At 42.3% G+C, this 18,969-nt stretch overlaps 1 protein-coding gene across 4 annotated transcripts in view; it reads left to right on the top strand.

Moving 5' to 3' along the window:
- Positions 1-2,209: 2,209 nt before the first annotated feature.
- FHIT (fragile histidine triad diadenosine triphosphatase) overlaps positions 2,210-18,969 on the top strand; it is a 1,407,272-nt gene continuing 1,390,512 nt past the window's right edge. For 3 of the 4 annotated variants that reach the window (XM_042979314.1, XM_042979313.1, XM_042979310.1), the window contains exon 1: positions 2,210-2,338. The gene's annotated coding sequence lies outside the window, so the exon portion shown is untranslated. Of the gene's footprint in view, positions 2,339-17,778; positions 17,814-18,969 lie in introns of those variants that run through there. The other variant, XM_042979312.1, reaches the window with a different exon arrangement.

The raw sequence follows: 18,969 nt of genomic DNA, 5'->3' as shown, positions 1-18,969 counted from the left end.
TTACTGACTTGCACTTGAATACCTGTCTCAGGATATACTTCTGGGAGAACTCAAGCTAAGATACTATCTCCTGGCGATTGTTAATCAAGTTGCAGATCAGACAGTCATCCCCACTGATTGTCTTGGCACTTTGATGTCCTTGGTCCACGGCAAGTGCCATGTGTTAATGCTCTTTATGTATGTATATATTGCTGAAGGTCATGGCTGACCTTGAGCCCAGCAAACAGCATAGCTCACAGTTGAAATAGTACGTATATGTTCATACTAGGCTGCCTAACAATGGTTTCATAATCATTAGATACCACTGTTTAAATCCTGAGTATATTCATGACATTTGCCTTTTGATTGCTAAGTAGAAGATGCAGTGATAATAGGTTGATACTTTCTCAGAAGAGTCTAGTTGTTGAGCTTTCCGTTTTCACATGGTTCAATGAGTCCTTCCACATTTAGTCTGGCTGCCGACACATGTGTTGAAATCTCTCATGCCAGTCAGCCTGAGAAAGGTTGGTATTGCTGAGCTGAGTCTGTGCTCATAAAAGCTAGAAAGAACTGTTGTATCACAGCAAACAACCCCAAACTGACAGAAGATTAAGCTAGGAAGCCTGAACAGGGGTTTTAATTTCTACACACAAAATTAGTCTCTATACATATTGATCACATTTCTGGTTCATCTGTGATTATCTTCAATTTCATCTAGTTATTCACAATTCTCTAATATTCTATGTGGCCATGGTGTTTGTGTGATGACCTGTAAATTGACCATAATCCACAGTGACATTCTCTGAGAGCCAAGCTTCCTAGGACATCAGTATTTCACACCAGGACATTTTGTAGGACACCTCGGTACTCTCCATGGGGTTCAAACATCAGAAAGGATGAGAGATCTAAGACTTGGTGTAATCACCTGCATGTAATGAAGCAGGCCAAAGAAACAAGTGAGGAAAAAAAAAAAAAAAAAAAAAAAAAAGGAAATGGTGCCAGGCAAAGTAGGGACATATCTGGGTGTTTGTCCAAGTGTAATTGCTCTTTGTTTTTCCTTAAATGTAAAAGGTGACTGGCAAACATATGTTCTTCCTTGGCACTAGAAATGGGAGGAAAGAGAAGGGAAGTAGGCAGTCCTGAATAAGGGAGGTTGTTATAAGGAGCATAGTGTGCAATATGGAGAGTTTGAAGGACAAGATTCTAGTCCCTGTACATGAGCTGCACGACCTTATGCAATTATTTAGCTGTTCTGCAATTTGCAATTGCATTTATCGCAAAATTCATTTTACTTTTCATACTCTTCTAGACCAGGAACATCTTGAAGTTAGGAATTGCATCTGACTCAGTGATTTCTCCAACATCCTAGACTATATTGAGAGAATGATTTTGAATTAGAAAAGGGAGCAAGCACAAGGGTCCCATGGTGGTTCAAGATGGATTTAATAAATCTGCACCAAAGAAAGGGAGAATAGAAAATAAAGACTACTCTAGATTTCATTCAATTATTCAAAGTATATTTACTGAGTACCTACTACTATATATACTTCTAGGTGCCAAAAATATTGCCGTGAGCAGAACAAAAATCGTCATCTAGTGAGATCTTCCACTATAGGGGACAAGACGATAAAAAAGATAAATGAATTACACACAGCACTGGTAAGGAAAAGTGCTAAAAAGAAAAACAGCACAAAAATGGTAGAAAGGAAGAGACAAGGGAGTTTGCGGTACAATTTTGGTTAGGATTTCAGGGAAGGCGGAGTGTAGTCTTAAGATGGATCAAGTGAAGGTCTGCGAGCCGGTGTGGCGAGAGAAACATGAGGAAAAGAAGGCTTAAGTAATCAAGAACGATCCAGAGTGAGTAGAGGAAGTGAAAGTAAATCCAGCCAGTGGGGGGGGGGGGTAGTTAAAAGGAAGAAAGGAAGTAGGAGGGAAAAAAAGCAGAATAGCCTGAAGAGTCTTATTTGTCACTTGGAGAAAAAGGAGGCTTGTGCAGTTTATGACAAAAATCCCTTTCCAGAGCTATTCTCACCTCAGTTGCTGTCTTGAAAACAACGTTTCCTACCCCTGAATCAGAGTTACTGACATTATGGCTTCTGATTGGCCCAGTTCAGGATCATACTTTACGCCTATTGGCCCTTGCGTCTGTCCAGACTAGCGGCCATCTTAGGTCCCGCCCTCGCCGCGGTGCCGTCTGGGAATTGTAGTCCCCTCCCGCTCCGTCTAGTCCGGAGACTTTTTGCCCTCCGGTTACCGGGTCCCTCAGGTGGCCACCCCAGTGGGCACACGCCCAGGCGCCGCTTCTGCCCCGCGCTCCCTCCCTCTGCCTTTCACTTCCCAGCTGCCAAGATCTTGGAAGGTAGGGGCAGGGGGCAAGCCCCAGTCGAAGAGTGTTTCTGGGGTGCGGGTCTGGGTTTCCACTCGTGTCTGGTCCTTACTCCCGCAGTCCAGTGGGATGGGGTCTGGCTCGCACAGCTCCTTGAGGCAGGGGAGGTTGTCTGTCCGGAGGACGCTCCTACCCCTTGAACCTTTTCAGGCCCCATTCTGAGCAACAGCCCTAACCCTAACCCGCCCCTCATTCGCTGCACAAAGGAGTAAACTAAGGCATGGGCCACACCAGCGGCTCCAGGGATACCCTGGCACCCAGACCTGGTGGTGTAATTGGCACTAGCCGCTTTTTGAGGGTTTTCCAAGGTCATAGGCAAGTAGCATAAATCGCTGCCCCAACAAAACTGTGTTAATCACCCGGCTTTGGGATCCGCAAAGGGAGGGGGCTGAACACGTGCCCAAGAAAGGAGCTATGTAGGTAGAGGGAAGGTAGTGTTTTGGGAGGGAATCTTACATTTGACATTTTGAAAACACAAAGCACTGGCTTTATGGTGGGGGAACTCATGAGGACTCGTTTGGACTATTTTATGGATTAATGTAGTTTTTTATACAAAAATACGCGGGGATTTAAAACGTGTGGGGGGGGGGAGGGGGGAGGGGAGGCTGGTTAGTGGAACTGGAGTTGGAGGCGACTCTCTAGGATCAGATTCTTTTGTTATATGACCTTGGATCAGCCACTCACAGTGCTTTATTTGGGAAAAAAGAGCTTAAAGATCTTTACCGAAGTGGCCCAAGGATGCTGGCTGGAGCCGAAAGCTAAGAGAGGTCTTGCTTGTGGAAGTCTGCCACTTGCAGATTTACTGCTTTATTATTTCGGATCCCTCAAGAAATGTGCCGGGGACCAGCAGAAAAATGAGCTCAGTGGTTGTTGTAGAAAGGCCCTGACCTAGGCTGGGCCTGGGACTACCGAAAGCGACTCCTACTCGCACCTGTTAAGCCGGGTGTGCCTGAACTCTCCCTCTCAGGCTCCATGTTACTGCCGGCGGCCTGAGTAGCGCAGGCGTCTGGGAGTTGGAGTCCTGCCGCCTGTTTCCCGGCGGGCTGGTACTCTATCTCCCAGCGTGCCATGTGGTGCGGCGAGGTGTCTCCTGGGAGATGAAGTCTCACTTCCAGCCTTTCTGTGGATTGCGCCTTTGACTCGGAACTACAACTTCCAGGTGGCACTGCGTTCTTGGCTGGCAGCCTCTGTGTCCACCTGCTTGGAGCTGGGACTAGAGAGAATTGTTTAGGAAAGCAGTTGTTGGGTACTGGAGAGATATAGCTAGTAAAGATGTCTTTTGTAGGTGTCGTCGTCATTGATTGTATATGCTGTTACAAGTATTAGATAGGGGAGTATTGTATGTGCTTTTCCAAGTGTTAGGGAATATGCATGCTTTCAAACACAGCTAACACTGGATAATTTACAGAGTGTTCATATTACTTCTTTTTGTAACACCGTACCTGCCATCTGTAGATGAGGAAAAACCTTGAGAATATGATTTGTCCACATGACACACCTAGTAATAAAATGTAATTTATATTTATTACCTTTAGTTATTATAGTTTAATTCTCTCAAATGCTGTATGAGATAACCATTTTATATGCATTTCACATATAAGAAAACTAAAAGTTTTAGTAAAGCAATTAAAGTTAAGCAAATTGTCCAAATTAACTCAGCTAGTGAATAGAAGTACTGGGATTGTGACCCAGTCTCCTTGATAGTCTCTGCTTAGAAAAAGGCCGCACTTGAGATGCTGGGGGTGGGGGTGGTGGTGCTGGGTGGCTTAGTTGGTTAAGTGTCTGACTTCGCCTCAGGTCATGGTCTCCTAGTTTGTGAGTCTGACTTCCAGGTAGGGTTCTGTGCTCACAGCTCAGAGCCTGGAGCCCACTTTGGATTCCGTGTCTCCCTCCTTCTCTGCCCGTCCCCCACAAATGCTCTGTCTCTCAAAAATAAATAAACATTAAAAATAATTAAAAAAGAAAAGAAAAAGACCCCACCTAACAGAGTGAGGGAACCCAACGTTTCTGAGTACAGAATTTGGAATTTTTCCATTATACCATGTTTCCTCTGTAGTCAGAGACTAAATGTTAGGGCTGCAAAAACCTTTGAGATCATTTAAATTTAAGATCTTGGAACAGTTCCTGGCATATAGTAAAAGTTCCACAAATGTTAGCTATATTTAGCTTTATAATACCTTTCTTTTAGAGATGAGGAAACTGGACCAGGTGCTAAAGCAGTTTACCCAAGGTCATAGGGTTGGTTTGTGTCAGAGATGAGACTAGACCCGAGCGATTCATTTCCTAGTCCAGGGTTATTTTCATTCTACCATCAGTCAGCTAGGAGGAGCACTAGATGTGAAGCTGTTTAGATAAGGTTTCCCTCCTAATTTGTTTTTTGTAGGCCATAGTCCAGGACCCATTGTTGTAAAGGCCCTCTTCTTATTGGTAAGGTCGTACTATTTTATTAATTAAGCAAATATTTTTTGAGCATCTTCATATGCCCATCCTCTTTAGGTGCAGGGGCCACATGGATTAAAGGAGCTAATGAGTAAGGGCTGGAAGGACCTTAAAAACCATCTAATTTAACTCCTTTATTTTATAAATGAGGAAAGTGATCTATGGTCTTCATCTCATGCCCTCGTGTCAAAAGCCTCTTGTTTCTGCCAGGAGACAGGATTCTGGAGGCCTCATAGTACTGTATATGACTTTTCAGGTTCATGATTTCTTTTATTTGGTGTTCTCATCCTGTTCCTATTCCTGGAAGCGTTTGGTGGAATGCTTTAGGAAATATTTCTGCGCTCCTCTCTTTATTTGTATATACATGCAGCTTCAATATGCTCCCTTTCTATTTTGGGAATGTCTTGTTTTGGTTCCCCATGCTTTTTTCCCTTTTTTTCTTTTAGACCCTTGAGAACAAAATCTGACACTGTGTTTGCATTCGCACAAGTTACATTCTAACCCACTAGCTAACTTAGGGTATCAGAAATATACACATGCGTTGTTTGAATTATATAAAACTTTAGTTTTAGAAGGCACATTGGCCCTTTCAGTTCGTAGATAATAAAGCAGGTAACTTACCTCTTGTGTGTGTGAAAGATGCTTTCTACATAATTAGTTACTAAACTAACGTTTTTATAAATTATCGACTAAACATTCATAAACAGTCATCATGAGAGATGTTCTCCCCAACCCCTCCTGCCCCCTCCCTACCGCCCGCCCAGCGCTCTCCCAGCTAACAGTCTGCTTGTTCAGCTTCCAGCACATGCCTGACCACTAGTAGACACTGAAAAAATGTTTGTGAAATTGCATTCATAAGCATCCCTAAGCTCTGTTCCCACATCTTTTTCTTGAATCTCTTTTAAGATAGAAATGCTTTGAAATATAAGATGTAGCAGGTTGCTTTCCTTTCGGTGTCTACATTGCGATGAAAAAAATCTCAGCCTTTGAGGTCATCTTCCAAGGGGCTGTTTCTTTGGGAATGTCCATGTCTGTGATTTCTCAGACGAGAAAGTGATCCAAATAGCAAAACATAGCAAAGAAGCCATAGAGAGTGGTAGTCTGGAGGCCTATGATTTAAATCCCAGCCTTCCCTCTTAGGGCACTTAGCCCTTGGTTTCTTCTGTAAACTAGGAATAATCAGCATTTGTACCTCATAACGTGATGATAAAGATTAAATAAGGTGATGTTTTTAAGGCTTGGAGCATGTTGTCAGGCACTCGGTAGCTAGTGTTCAATAGATGGCTAGTAGCTCTTATTTTTGTAATAAAAGTAAACAACATATGAAAATATATCACATTTAGTCACGATTTAAACTTGAGGCAGGTGTCTATTTTATAAAAGGATTTGCCATTTGATTTCTTAGAACAGCCAGGTTGACCATCACATGTCAAGTGTGCCCGCAAATTTGATAATTGATCTTGCCAGCACAGTGATACTCTTTGTGTGGGGAGAGAGATAGATAGTCAAGCTTTCGCCTTTACGTTGCCTGCTGAGAGGTCCCTGATCTGTGGTTCCGTCTATATATTAAATATCAGATTGAAAAGCGGCCTGCCCTTGTCAGTGAGGGCTTCTTTCTATTTCTGGAAAGGACTAGGCCTATTCCAGGTGTCTCAGGGTTAAAGTGAAACAGTCATCACCCTGCTGGTGACTAACCCCAGGGCAATGGACACGTGGACATGGCAGGTGTCTCTCTAAAGCTGATACCTGCAATAGCCATGAGGCTATTGGTTACTGATAAGGAGTGAGTGAGAGAAAAGGGGTGCTGCAGGGGACAGAGAAGGAGAAATGGGGAAGAGCAAAGAGCAGATGGGCAGAGGGAACAGCAGAAGCCCTCAGTAGCATCTGTTTATTCTGCACATTTATCCTGCACCTAGCTCTGTGCCAGGCACCTCACTGGTAGGCCCTGGAGACACAGCTGTGAATGTGGCTGGCATGGAGTTGGTTGTGGTGGTGGGTGGTGGTTAATTTTAGGCAGGGAAGAGCCTAGAGGAAGAAGGAAGGCAGGAAAGAGGAAGTAGGAAAGGAAGAGTGGGTATTGGGGTTTGATGAGTGGAAAGGTCTCTGTGTCTGGGGTATAAAAATCACTGGTTGTGGGACTTGGGGAGCTAGGGCTGCGCTGGCAGCCACCAGTGATATTATTCAGAGTCCAGTTACCTGTATTGTAAAAGAATTTTGGACTTTATTCCAAGGGCATTTGGGAAACCATTTTATAGTCTTAAGTGGGGAAATGAAATGATAGGATTTGTTTTTTAAGAGTGTGGATGCAGTATAGATGATGATGAGCTTGTGAGAGAGAATTGTCCAGGTAGACCTGTGTTTTGTTTGTTTGTTTGTTTTAACTTTAATGACCGTAGGAATCTCCTGCTGATCATAAGCTGCTGGTTCTGATTCAGTATATGTGAAATAGGCCAGAGATTCAGGCTGATGCCATTGGTCCACGGACTGTACTATGAGGAGCAAGTATTGAGGAAACTTTTGCGCGATCTAGATGGGAGATCGTGGTGGTTACAAGAATGGACTCTACAGGGGCGCCCGGGTGGCTCATTTGGTCCGACTTTGGCTCAGGTCAGGCTCCCACGGTTCGTGAGTTTGAGCCCCGCTTTGGGTTCTGTGCTGACGGCTCAGAGCTCAGAGCCTGGAGCCTGCTTCAGATTCTCTGTCTCTGCCTCTGTCTCTCTCTGCCCCTCCCCTGCTTGTGCTCGGTCTCTCTCTTTTAAAAATAAATGAACATTAAAAAAAATTAAAAAAAAGAGAGAATGGACGCTAGAGGGTCAAAGACCTGGATTACAGTCTTGGTTTGACACCTTACTTTTAGTGTGACTTGGGGATAATGTCCTAGTCTTGCTGAGTCTCAGTTTCCTTATTATCTGTGAAATGGAGGTGATGATTCCTGTTTCAGATTTCAAATTGTTGAAATTTTCCGGGAGGTAACCCATAGAGAGTGCTTAGCACAGTAACCGGCAGTCAAGAAATGGTAGCTGTGAATTTGCTCTTACTGTTGTTAATTGATAAGACAACCTCATGCACCCTGCTCCACGTTACCTTGTTTATCATATTTTGAGTACTAGATGGAATAGTTCACTCTTCATTGTACAGTTTTTGTCTCCGTCTCGCATGTGATGTGCCAAACTTCTTCAGTCCTTTGGTAAAAGCTGGAGCATTATGGGCAACTAGATATATTTCTCCCATGCAATTGAGACTCTAAATTTGATGAAGAAAAAATCTGGGATCCTTAAAGTATCATCTTATATCTGATTAAGAAGGGAATTTGAGGCACCTTGCTTCCTCATGTAAATTTACTTAGCCCAATTATGGTGCTTCCTTCTTTACATAATTTTAACCTGTTTGGATTGATTTTCAACCAGTGGTTCTCAGCCCTTGCTGCAAGTTCAAGTCACCTGGGGCTGGTCCCATCCAGAAAAATTAAATCAGAGCGTGGGAGGGGAGGCAGGCAGCGTTACTTTCTTTTTTAAGTTTCCCAGGTGAGTCTGAAGTGCATTTAGGAGTGACAACCACTGATTCTAACAACAGAACATCATGAAATGAATCAGTACAGTCTAACAGGTGAAAGTCCTGTGTGGGGAGGGAAATATGTAGAATGTAGCATTTTGAAGGCTTTGGGCATGAAAGCCTTGTCACAAAGCTCTCCTGGAATTTGATGAACTACAACCATAGGTTGTGTTCCGGGTTATCTTTGGGGTCAAATCCAAAGGCACCCCTCCCCACCCCCTGTCCCATTTTGTATCTCTAGTTGTGCTCGCCTGACTTAGGATTCTCAATTTTGTTTCAGGCTGTGTTTCTCTTCCTGATACTTAGTTTGTTTTATGCCTCATAGCTGGAAAAAAAATAGTAACCCATTACAATTACATTCAAAAGAAACTGAGTTACATGCTTTCGTGAGCTGTGGCTTCATTATTGTAAAGGTTTCAACTATTGTTCAGATACACACTACCACCGGTTTTAACTAGTAACATTCTTTAAATTTTTATTTTAAATTTCTTTCTTTCTTTTTTTGTTTTTAATTAAGTAGGCCCCACGCCCACCGTGGGAATGAACCAGTAGCATCTGACCATTCTAATTCAGTAGCCTGAAACGGAGGCTTCCAGAGAGTTGCCTATTATAAAGATTTGTTTCCTTTTTAATTTTTTTAGAGTTACCCTCACCCTCCTTTTCAGGGCAGAATAATTAAGCTAATTTGATTAAATACCTTCCATTTGATGGATTATCCATAGTATTTGGGGACCTTTTCCTTTTAAAAGTTTTTTTTTTTTTCTTATAGAAAATGTGTATATGTAGGTTTGTATCTGTCTGAATATTTATATTTAAAACCTTGTATCCAGTGTCCAGGAGCATTCTTGGCCTGAATTTCGATTACCCTGCACCACAATTTGGTTTTTCAGCATTTCCTGAGCGTTTTTTACTCACCAGGAGGTCATTTCACAATTGTAGTAGTTTTATTTTTCTACTGTGTTGACTTAATAGAGGGGAAAAAGAGAGTAGGAAAAAGTGTTCTCGTTGGAGGGTTTAAAATCCATTTAAAAATTACATATTTGGGGGATATTTTGTACATATGCCAAGGTTTTCTTTTAATGATAAATAAGTAGGAATAGAAGGGGAAAATGAGAAACTGGCTAAGAGGTTTGCAAAAGGCACACCTTGACAGTATTCTGGAACTGAAAGGCTCTTTCTGAGTCTATTTATGTGTTTATTAGTCTTCCTTGTTATGGATTTACCTCTTTTTATTAAGAATCAGATTTCCATTAAAATTCAGTGTATTTTGCAGTTTTTCAGACTCACAGCTATTGGAGCTAAAACCCATCACAGATAATGTGGAAGTATCAGTACTCCCTCATGAGGTTTAGTGCTTGCATATTTTAGTTGAGCACGGTTTGGAGGAGAGTATGGTCTGTAGTCGTTTAATCACTGAAGCATGTGGTGGATGGTAAGAACAAAATTTTCATTTTCTGCAAGGCTTAAGGTCTTCTTCCCATGTCTTCATTTTGGGGAAAAAAAAACACCCTAGAACTCATTGCTGTCTTAAGTCTCCACATTACCAGCAGGACAGTACCTGCTCGGTTGTGCCCGGAGACGTTCTAAGGATGCCTCGGAGCAGGTGTGTGCTGGGAGGACCGGCAGAGGAGGGGGCTGGAACCTGCTGGGGTAAGGTTGTTTGTCTCAGCCCAGGAACACAGGCGATTCCTGTTCAGATTCTCCCAGGAATGAGGCTGGTGGATAGAGAGGTAGTGGTCCCAAGGAGGGCAGGAAAAAGCCACCCAGACGAAGTAAAGGCAGAGGGTATGGAAGGGGTGTAACAACAACAAAGATGGTCAGGTGGAGGGGGGATGGAAAGTTTTTTTGTTTTTACAAATACCTATGTGAATGGTGCCCTCCTGAGCTGTGCTGTGCCCTGCTTGCCTGGTTATCACACGGAGGGGACCTGATGAATGAGAGGTGCTGGCACCTTCAGAAGAGGGGAAGTGATACTGGGGTACAAAAACAGCAGGTGGCCACTGCCATGTGAAATCCCAGTTGCTGGGATCTGCTGGCTGAGTGGGTACGAGCAAGGCCAGAAGCTTCTGCAGCCAGTGACCACAGATGAAGGTTGCAGCTGAGGCCTTCTCTTGGCCCCTCCAAGCAGGACAGAAAGCTTCTTCTAAGCCACGGCTTCCTCTAGGCTCTTGAACTTCTGAGAGGCAACAGGCCAGCTCTTCCCTGGCCTGGAGGAGTTCGCTGTGTTGGGCTTCCCAGTGCAGATGAAACAGCTGGGTGCAGCTCTCGTGGGTTGGGGACTGGCTGGAATGATATGGAAAGGTCCTGGTGGGGCCAGAAGCTCCTGCATGTCTCAAAAGCTCCCAGGTGGTACAGATGCTGCTGGTCCATGGGCCACACTTAGAAAGCAAGGTTCCAGTTCTTTATGGCTCCTCCTATGCTACCATTCTGTTGTGATGCGATGAAGAGCGTTAGGAGTTCGCAAATACATAGGGCAGTCTCTTACAGGTCGAGGGTGATCTTGGGCAAGTTGTGTTGCCCAAGAATTTTATTTTCTTCTATAAAATGGACATAGTGAGTGTGTATCTCATAGGAAGGTATGAATAAAATGGGATAATCTATATAAGATATTAGCACGAGTACCTCTCCTATAATAATTTCTTAGTAAATGTTAGCTTTTATTTTTATTATTGTTATTATATTTTACATTTTTATTATTTTTGAGCTCAGAGACCCAGATCTGTAAACCCAAGGCATGCGGCTTTACCGGGTACGAGATGTGGACACATGGACAGGTCTTGATTCGGTCTGTTTCGTCATCTTTAAAATGGAACTTGTAACAGTCACTGACTCTGGATGTTGTGAGGGTTGAGTAAGATTGTATGTATAAAGCTCTTGGCATGTGTTAACTACTCTTATGCTTACGAATACTAATCACTGGATTTGGGTGGTCTACACAGCAGCTTCTGGTACTCTGGGTTGGCCAGGTTGCTGTGAGTCACTCTTGGTGTGGTAGGAGCTGCCTACACTAGGGACAGGTAAGTGGAGAGTGGGACCAGGATCTGGAAGTAGGTGATGTCTGGAAGTTAAGGTAAGCAGGCAGGTGGAATGTGGGATGACAGCCTGGTGACAGGTCCGGTAGCAAATCCGCTCAGTGCTGAAGTTTGCTCTGACCATGGACCTCACTGGGCTCTGCCTTGACAGTCTCTGACTCTCCTGGTACCCCAGTGTCTGTACCTAATCTCCAACTGTATTCTTGCCAGTTCCTGGTTGTGAGTCATTTCCTTGCTCATCATTAATTAATTCACTCCACACTCACTGAGGCCTTTTTCTTTGGTCTCTGTAGGTTAGTTCCTGTGTTTTAGCTTCCTTGACTTATACTTTTTTTTATAGCTTTTATTTAACCTCCATTTTTGATTGGTGCCCTCTTTCCTCTGAAGGAAAGGAAGCTCTATGAAGGCAGGAGTACTGGCTATTTTGCTAATGCTGCCTCCCATCACCTGGTCCCTAACTTAGAACTCGATGTTGAACTTTGCACTGTGCCTCTTACTTCTGGGCTCTGCTCCACTACTTCTCTGGTTAGCTGAGTGTTGGTTGCACGGAGGGTATAGGTAAGTGAAATCTGTTGAAGTCCTGGACCTCAGCCCCCTTACTGCTTCTTGAATCGTACAGCCTCCCCTTTCCTCCCTTTCCTGGAGAGAGTGCCTTGCTGATTGTGTTAATATTGTGTATTTTCCCTCTTCAGAAGTTTGCTCCCTGAAGGCATGGACCTTTTGTAGTACTGTTTCTTGCTCTTTCTCCGTGCATAAAGCAGCACATGGCCTGTGATGGACAGGATGAGTTATGTCTCATCCTTACCATCAAGATCTGAAAGTCTGGGTTACCTTGAAGGCCGCTGCTCCATGCAGGTGATATAGGAATTTTCAAATGCTGGGAGTCAAGAAGGGGCTCATAGGAAGGGAGTAGAGACAAAAACCTATTCTCTGGCTCTGAGGACCAACTCCTGTCTTTGCTTCTCATTAGCCGTGTCATCTTGAGCAAAGGACTCAACCTTTCTGCATCTCGCTTTTCTGTAAAACAACGATAATACCAGTTAGCTCTTAGCTGTTGTGAGAATCAAGTGAGATGGTTGCTGTGAAGCATGCCCTTGCATAGTGCCTGATATGTAGCCACCATTCAATAAATATTACCTTGATTGGTGTCATTAAACCTGGGATGTTGCTCTGTCTACTTCTGCTGGTTGGTAGTTGCACATGGGTCCCAGTTTTCACTTTGAAAATCAGGGCTACATCCTTCCCGTAGTACTGTGTTATTAGTGGGCTGTCATATTCCCTTTGGTCATCAAGTAAGCACAGACGCCATCGGTTCTGGCCATATAGAGTTTGCTGCAAATGTTGGTGAACAACAAGCCAGGATTCAACACAAAAAATAAATGCTGGTTGATGTTAAAGACAGAGGAATAGAGATCAGAAGACAAACACATCCACCGTACTGTAATATTTAAATGCCTTCTCATAAACACTTAAGATTCTCATTAGTCCAACATCAGAAAAATGATAAATATTAATATTTGTCATCAAAGGGAAGCTTAGAAATCAAAGTTTAGTAAACAACTGTTGTATTTCAAGGATTACATAATACTGAAGGAATTTTAATTCAACACGTCCAAAATTCTGTTTTTAAAAATTTCTCTTATTTGTTTTTTATCCATTGCAAAAACTAGGAAAGGCATGCATTTAGTTGGAAAAGATTCAGGGGACTTGCTCATTTTGATCACGTTTTCAGAGACTTAGGTTATGTTTGTGTCTGGTGTCTACAACAGAAACCCACATGTGCTAGAGCCACTCTCCTTCTCCAGATCTCCAGTTCTGCTTCAGGAGAATCATAGTGGAAATTGGCTCCTATTAGATCATGAAAGGGCACTGCGAGCTCCCTGTCTTGGCTGTGGATTCCTTTCCCAAGCTTTTCTGCTCTTGCCAGTTCTGAATGTGCCAGAAGTATGTGCAATAGTCCCCAGAGTCAGCAGGGAGCAGGGGGAGAGGCAACAGGCCGACATCATCACTATGAGGCAGTCAGGCTTTCCTTTCCTGTTTTCACAGAGTCGGGCATGGCTGACTCCGTGTGACAGGGTCTCATCATGTCACCACAAGGATGTGGTGCAGGGAGTCAGGGGACCTAGGTTTTAGTTGTGGCTCTCACTGCCTTCTGCAAGTCTTATCCTCTCTCTGGGCCTCCCTTTCCATATCTGTAAAGTGAGGGGGCTTGGATCTGGTAATTCTGAAGTCCTGTGCCTCTCCAATGTCCTATAACCTTAGGGGAGACCTTCAGGAATCTGCTAAGCCCTTCCTTGTTCTGTCTGCAGAGGGGCACTTGCTTGGAGTGGCTGGTTTTGGGGCCACACGAACCTATATCTTGCCTTAGCTAATTTACTTTAGTTCTTAGTTTCTTATCCATTATTGGGAATAGTACAAGGTTGTCCTAAGCATAAGAGATGATGTTTGGAAATCCAGTGCTGTGTTATTATTGTTATATATTATATTTATATCTGGACTCAGGACTTTTCTGTCTCTTTTTGACTCAGTTTCCTCATCTAAAAAATGGGAATAATAGGGGTGCCTGAGTGGCTCAATCAGTTAAACGTTGGACTCTTGATTTTGTCTCAAGTTTTGATCTCACGGTTCATGAGATCAAGCCCCGCTTCGGGCTCTGTGCTGACAGGGCCGAGCCTGCTTTGGATTCCTTCTCTCCTCTCTGTCTGCCCCTTCCTTGCTCATGCACATGTGCTCTTTCAATATAAATAAATAAACATAGAAAAAATGGGAATAATCAGAACGTAACTCATTGGTTAATTGTGAGAATGAGATAATGCATGAAAATATGTGGGATACTTCCTGGTATATAGTAAGTACCAAATACATGTGAGTGATGGTTTTAGCTCTCATTTGTATTATTAGTCACAATACCAAGAATGTAGTGCTTTTTGTAAAGAATAAGATAGGAAAAGGCAGGGGTGCCTGGGTGGGTCAGTCGGTTGAGCGCCCAACTCTTGATTTCAGCTCAGGTCATGATCCCAGGATCATGGGATCAAGCCTTGTGCTGGACTCTGTGCTGAGTGTGGGGTTTGCTTGGGATTCTCTCTCTCTCCCTCTGCCCCTACTTGCTTGGTCGCTTGCTCTCTCTCTCTCTAAAAAAAAAAAAAAAAAAAAAAAAAAAAAAATATATATATATATATATATATATATATATATATATAGGACAAAGCAAATGGGAGTAGTTGCCTTTTCTAATACACATGCTGAAGCAGATTTTTAGTGGTCTAAAAGATCCACCATTTTCTCTGAGCATCTCGTTTAACATAGGGGACATTAAATAAATGATGTCAAGTCTGTACTTAAAAGTCAAATATCTATGTCCAACATGAATTCTTAAAATAGAATGCTGGAGCCTCTTCAGAATCTAATGTTCCATACATACAAAGGTAATGAAAACACTAACTGGAAAAGATATCTGTACCTCCACGTTCATAGCAACATTATTTACAGTAGCCAAGCTAGAGAAACAAGTGTCTGTTGATGGATAAACAGAGAAAGAAGTTAGGGTACGCGTGCACACACACACACACACACACACACCCTGGAGTATTATTCAGCTGTAAAAAATGAGAATGGTTGGACCCTGAGGCCATTATGCTAAGTGAAATAAGTCAGAGAAAGAAAATACTGTTTGATCTCACTTATTTGTGGAATCTAAAAAAATTTTTTTTTAATGCTTACTTATTTTTGAGAGAGAGGGAGACAGAGCGTGAGCAGGGGAGGGGCAGAGAGAGAGGGAGACACAGAGTCCGAAGCAGGCTCCAGGCTCTGAGCTGTCAGCACAGAGCCCGATGGGGGGCTTGAACTCTCGAATGGTGAGATCATGACCTCAGCCCATGACCTGAGCCAAAGTCAGATGCTTAACCAACTGACCCACCCAGGTGCCCCTTGTTTGTGGAATCTAAAACAAGAACAAAAAAAATCCCACACTGAACTTAGAAAGAAAAGATCAGGTTTGTGTTTACCAGAGCCAGGGGGCGAAGGGAGGGGGGGAAGGAATTGGAAGAAAGTGGTCAAAGGCACAAACGTCCAGTTCGTTATAAGATAAATAAGTCCTAGGCTGTCACGTACCACATGATGATTGTAGCTAACACCTCTGTAGCATATACAGGCAAGTTAAGAGATTAGATCCTAAGGGTTCTCATCACAAGGAGAATTTTTTTCCTTTTCTCCCTATTGTATGTATATGACAGGATGGTTGTTAACTAAGCCTGTTGTGATAATCATTTCACAATACATGTAAATCCAAACATTGTGCTGCACATCTTAAACTTACACAATGCTGTGTGTCACTTATCTCTCAATAAAACTGGAAAACTGATATATCTCTCGCGGGAGAATGAGGAGAACAGAAGATAACTAAAATGCTTGAATGCAGGTATCTCTGGGGATGACAGCTGGGAAATGGGAAGAAATGAGGCAAGAGTTTTTTTGTTTTTGTTTTTTTTTTCTAAGAGCTGTGTATTGCCATTTGATTTTATTAAAAAAAAATTTTTTTTAATGTTTATTTATTTTGGGGACAGAGAGAGACAGAGCATGAACGGGGGAGGGGCAGAGAGAGAGGGAGACACAGAATCGGAAACAGGTTCCAGGCTCTGAGCCATCAGCCCAGAACCCAATGTGGGGCTCGAACTCACGGATCCGCGAGATCGTGACCTGAGCTGAAGTCGGACGCCCAACCGACTGAGCCACCCAGGCGCCCCGCCATTTGATTTTAATGGTTATATACTTTGCCTTACAATAAATAAATAAAAAACATTTTGTTACAAGTCAAAAAAAAAAAAAAAAGGAATCTAATGTTCCAGGTCGAGGGTCTATCTCCACATATAAGATGAAACCAAATTAGAAGAGAGCTTACTTTTTATCAGATTACTGTGGGTGAGGAATGAAACTCAGACCCTTTTGTGTGGATTCGCTCATTTCATCTTCATGGCAGCTCTCTGAGGCAGATACTCTTACTATCTCTGTATACACATGAGAAAGCTGAAACTCCGAGAGGTTAAGTAAACGCTTAAGGACACCCAGCTAGCAAGTGGTGAGGCTAGAAGTGGGCCCAGGTCCTGTGATCCAGGAGCTAGAGCTGTATTAGCTGTTGTCCCCAGATGGTACAAAGGTCAGACCTGCTTGATAGCTATTATTTCTGCATAATGAAGTCTAGTGGATCAAGACAAGGATGTAAATGACTTGCTTTTTATGTAAATGACTATGCTTTTATCAATGACATAGCAAATCAGCATTCCTTTATATTGTTTCCAAGATCATTCCATTTTGTGCAAGGGAATGAGCTTCAATAGAGAATAGACTTATTTAAGGAAATGTTAATAATTTCTCAAATTGGCAGCATCAAAACTGTATTTATGGAATTAAAGAAAACATACTGCATTTATATAACGCAAATTTACCTGGAAACAAAATTTCTTTATCTTTTTCTGTATCTCAGCTTGCTGCCGTTGGCATCAGTCTATTTATTATTATTATTTTTAAATGTTTATTTTTGAGAGAGAGTATGTGTGGGGAAGGGGTGGAGAGAGAAGGAGACAGGATCTGAAGCGGGCTCCGCACTGACAGCAGAGAGCCCGATGCGGGGCTCCAACTCACAAAGTGTGAGATGGTCACCTGAGCTGAAGTCTGATGCTTAACCAACTCAGGTGCCCCAGCCTCAGTCTGTGTTTAAAAGACAAATATAAATTGTTTCTTGTTAACACCATTGGATCTGCAGGCAGTTATTACACTAAGTTGGTGTTGATGAGGCCAACATCTTGGTCGGAGGGCCCACATTATTCTATGAAAAGGGGACATTAAAAAAAAAATCTTCTTACCCGCTGCATAAGAAAATACATTTATTTTAGAAGCTTAAACAAAAAGACAAATGCTCAAAAATAAAATAACATTGTCATTCTACCCCCCTTGTGACTGCATTATCAATATTTCAGTGGATACTCTCATTCCTTTTTTATTACATGTATAAATTTGTTCTGGTTTCTGAATTTACATAGCACCTTGCTACCTGTTTTTCACTCATCAGTGTATTGAGTGCATATTCCCAGGCCTTAATGACTGCAAAGTACTCCACTGTTAGAACATGCAATTTTCCTTTCTATTCCAATTGTTCAGCACTAGGTTTTGCCCACCTCTCTTTCTGATATATATTAATGAAGAATATTTGCGTGGATGCATCATCACATCCATGATTCTTTTCTTAGGATGCATTCTCAGAAGCGGAAATGCTGGGTCATCTTGTATGTGGTAGGAGTAGCTACCCAGTTTTTCTATACTTCACACTATAGGTAGTGCTCCCTGTGTGCCTGGACTCCCCACTAACAGCTTCTCCTGTGTTCTGTTTCCCAAGAACTTCAGAGAAGACTATGGAGCCAGAAGCTGGTGAGGTAATTAACATCAGTCTACAGGTTCAACTTGGTGATCACAATAAACATTTTGGACTACCCATCCCAGCCATAACACGGCCTTTATTATTTAGTATGTTACCCTGTCAGCTCAGAATGCCTTCAGATGCAAGTAACAGAAAATGCAACTTAGAGTGGCTTAAAAAACCAGAGGATTATTTCTTCAACAGAAGAAGAAACCTAGAAATGGTGGGGGAGGGCACAGGTGGGTTGCGGCAGCTCAGAGATGTCAAGGAGATATCTACAGTATTCTTGGCTTTTTCTTACTGATCACTGGATAGCTGTGGTTGAAGGAGACACCTTGCTTGTGTTCAGTGAATCAGGGAGGGCTGAGGGAAGAGAGATGGAAGTGATTCATTTTTGATCCTAGGAGGTGTTAGCCTGATTTTAAAAAGTGATGCTTTTTGCTCTTACTGTAGAAGTAATGTATGACCATTACAGAAAATATATTTCACCTGTAATCTCACCACCAGGAGGTAATCACTGTTCTCATTTTGGTGTTTATCCTTCCAGTTTAGTTATAAATGCACAAAAAAGCGGGATTACCCACTGATGTACTGCCTCATAACTGGAGTTTTTAATCAGCATCCATCTCAATGCAGAGCACCTGGTAAACACTTTACCAATTTTACTGAAAAATTAATGAATGATTTCAAAAATACTCTATGAATATTTTTTCTGTATTGCTAAGATATTTGTTTTTGACGTACTTTTTAACAGCTGCCTATCACTCAATTGTTTGGATGTTCCATAATTTCTTGGACTGATTATTTTTTCAAAATTTTCTCAAAATTTTAACTATGACAGATAATTCTGTAGTGAACATCTCTGTGTAAGAATGTGTGTATGTGTGTGTATATACAAATCTTTCACTTTTTCCTTAAATTCCTTTCAGAAGTCAAATCACTAGGTCCAGGGTCTAATTTTAGAGTCCTTGATGTATATCATCAAATTGCCCTCTTCATATGTATCATTTTCTACTACTGCCTGCAGTGTGAGTTATTATAATCTTGTTTTATTTATTTATTTTTATTTTCAGTAGACTTAAATGTTTTTCTGAGTAGGTAATATATTCCTATGGTTCAAAAATCAACACAATACAAAAAGAAAGTTTTGCTTCTGCTTCTGTCCCCATACT

The sequence above is a fragment of the Panthera tigris genome, chromosome A2, assembly GCF_018350195.1.
Source record: "Panthera tigris isolate Pti1 chromosome A2, P.tigris_Pti1_mat1.1, whole genome shotgun sequence".
Classification (NCBI taxonomy): domain Eukaryota; kingdom Metazoa; phylum Chordata; class Mammalia; order Carnivora; family Felidae; genus Panthera; species Panthera tigris.
The sequence above is the reverse complement of the archived record's forward strand: the minus strand, read 5'-3'. Positions and strand labels throughout refer to the sequence as shown.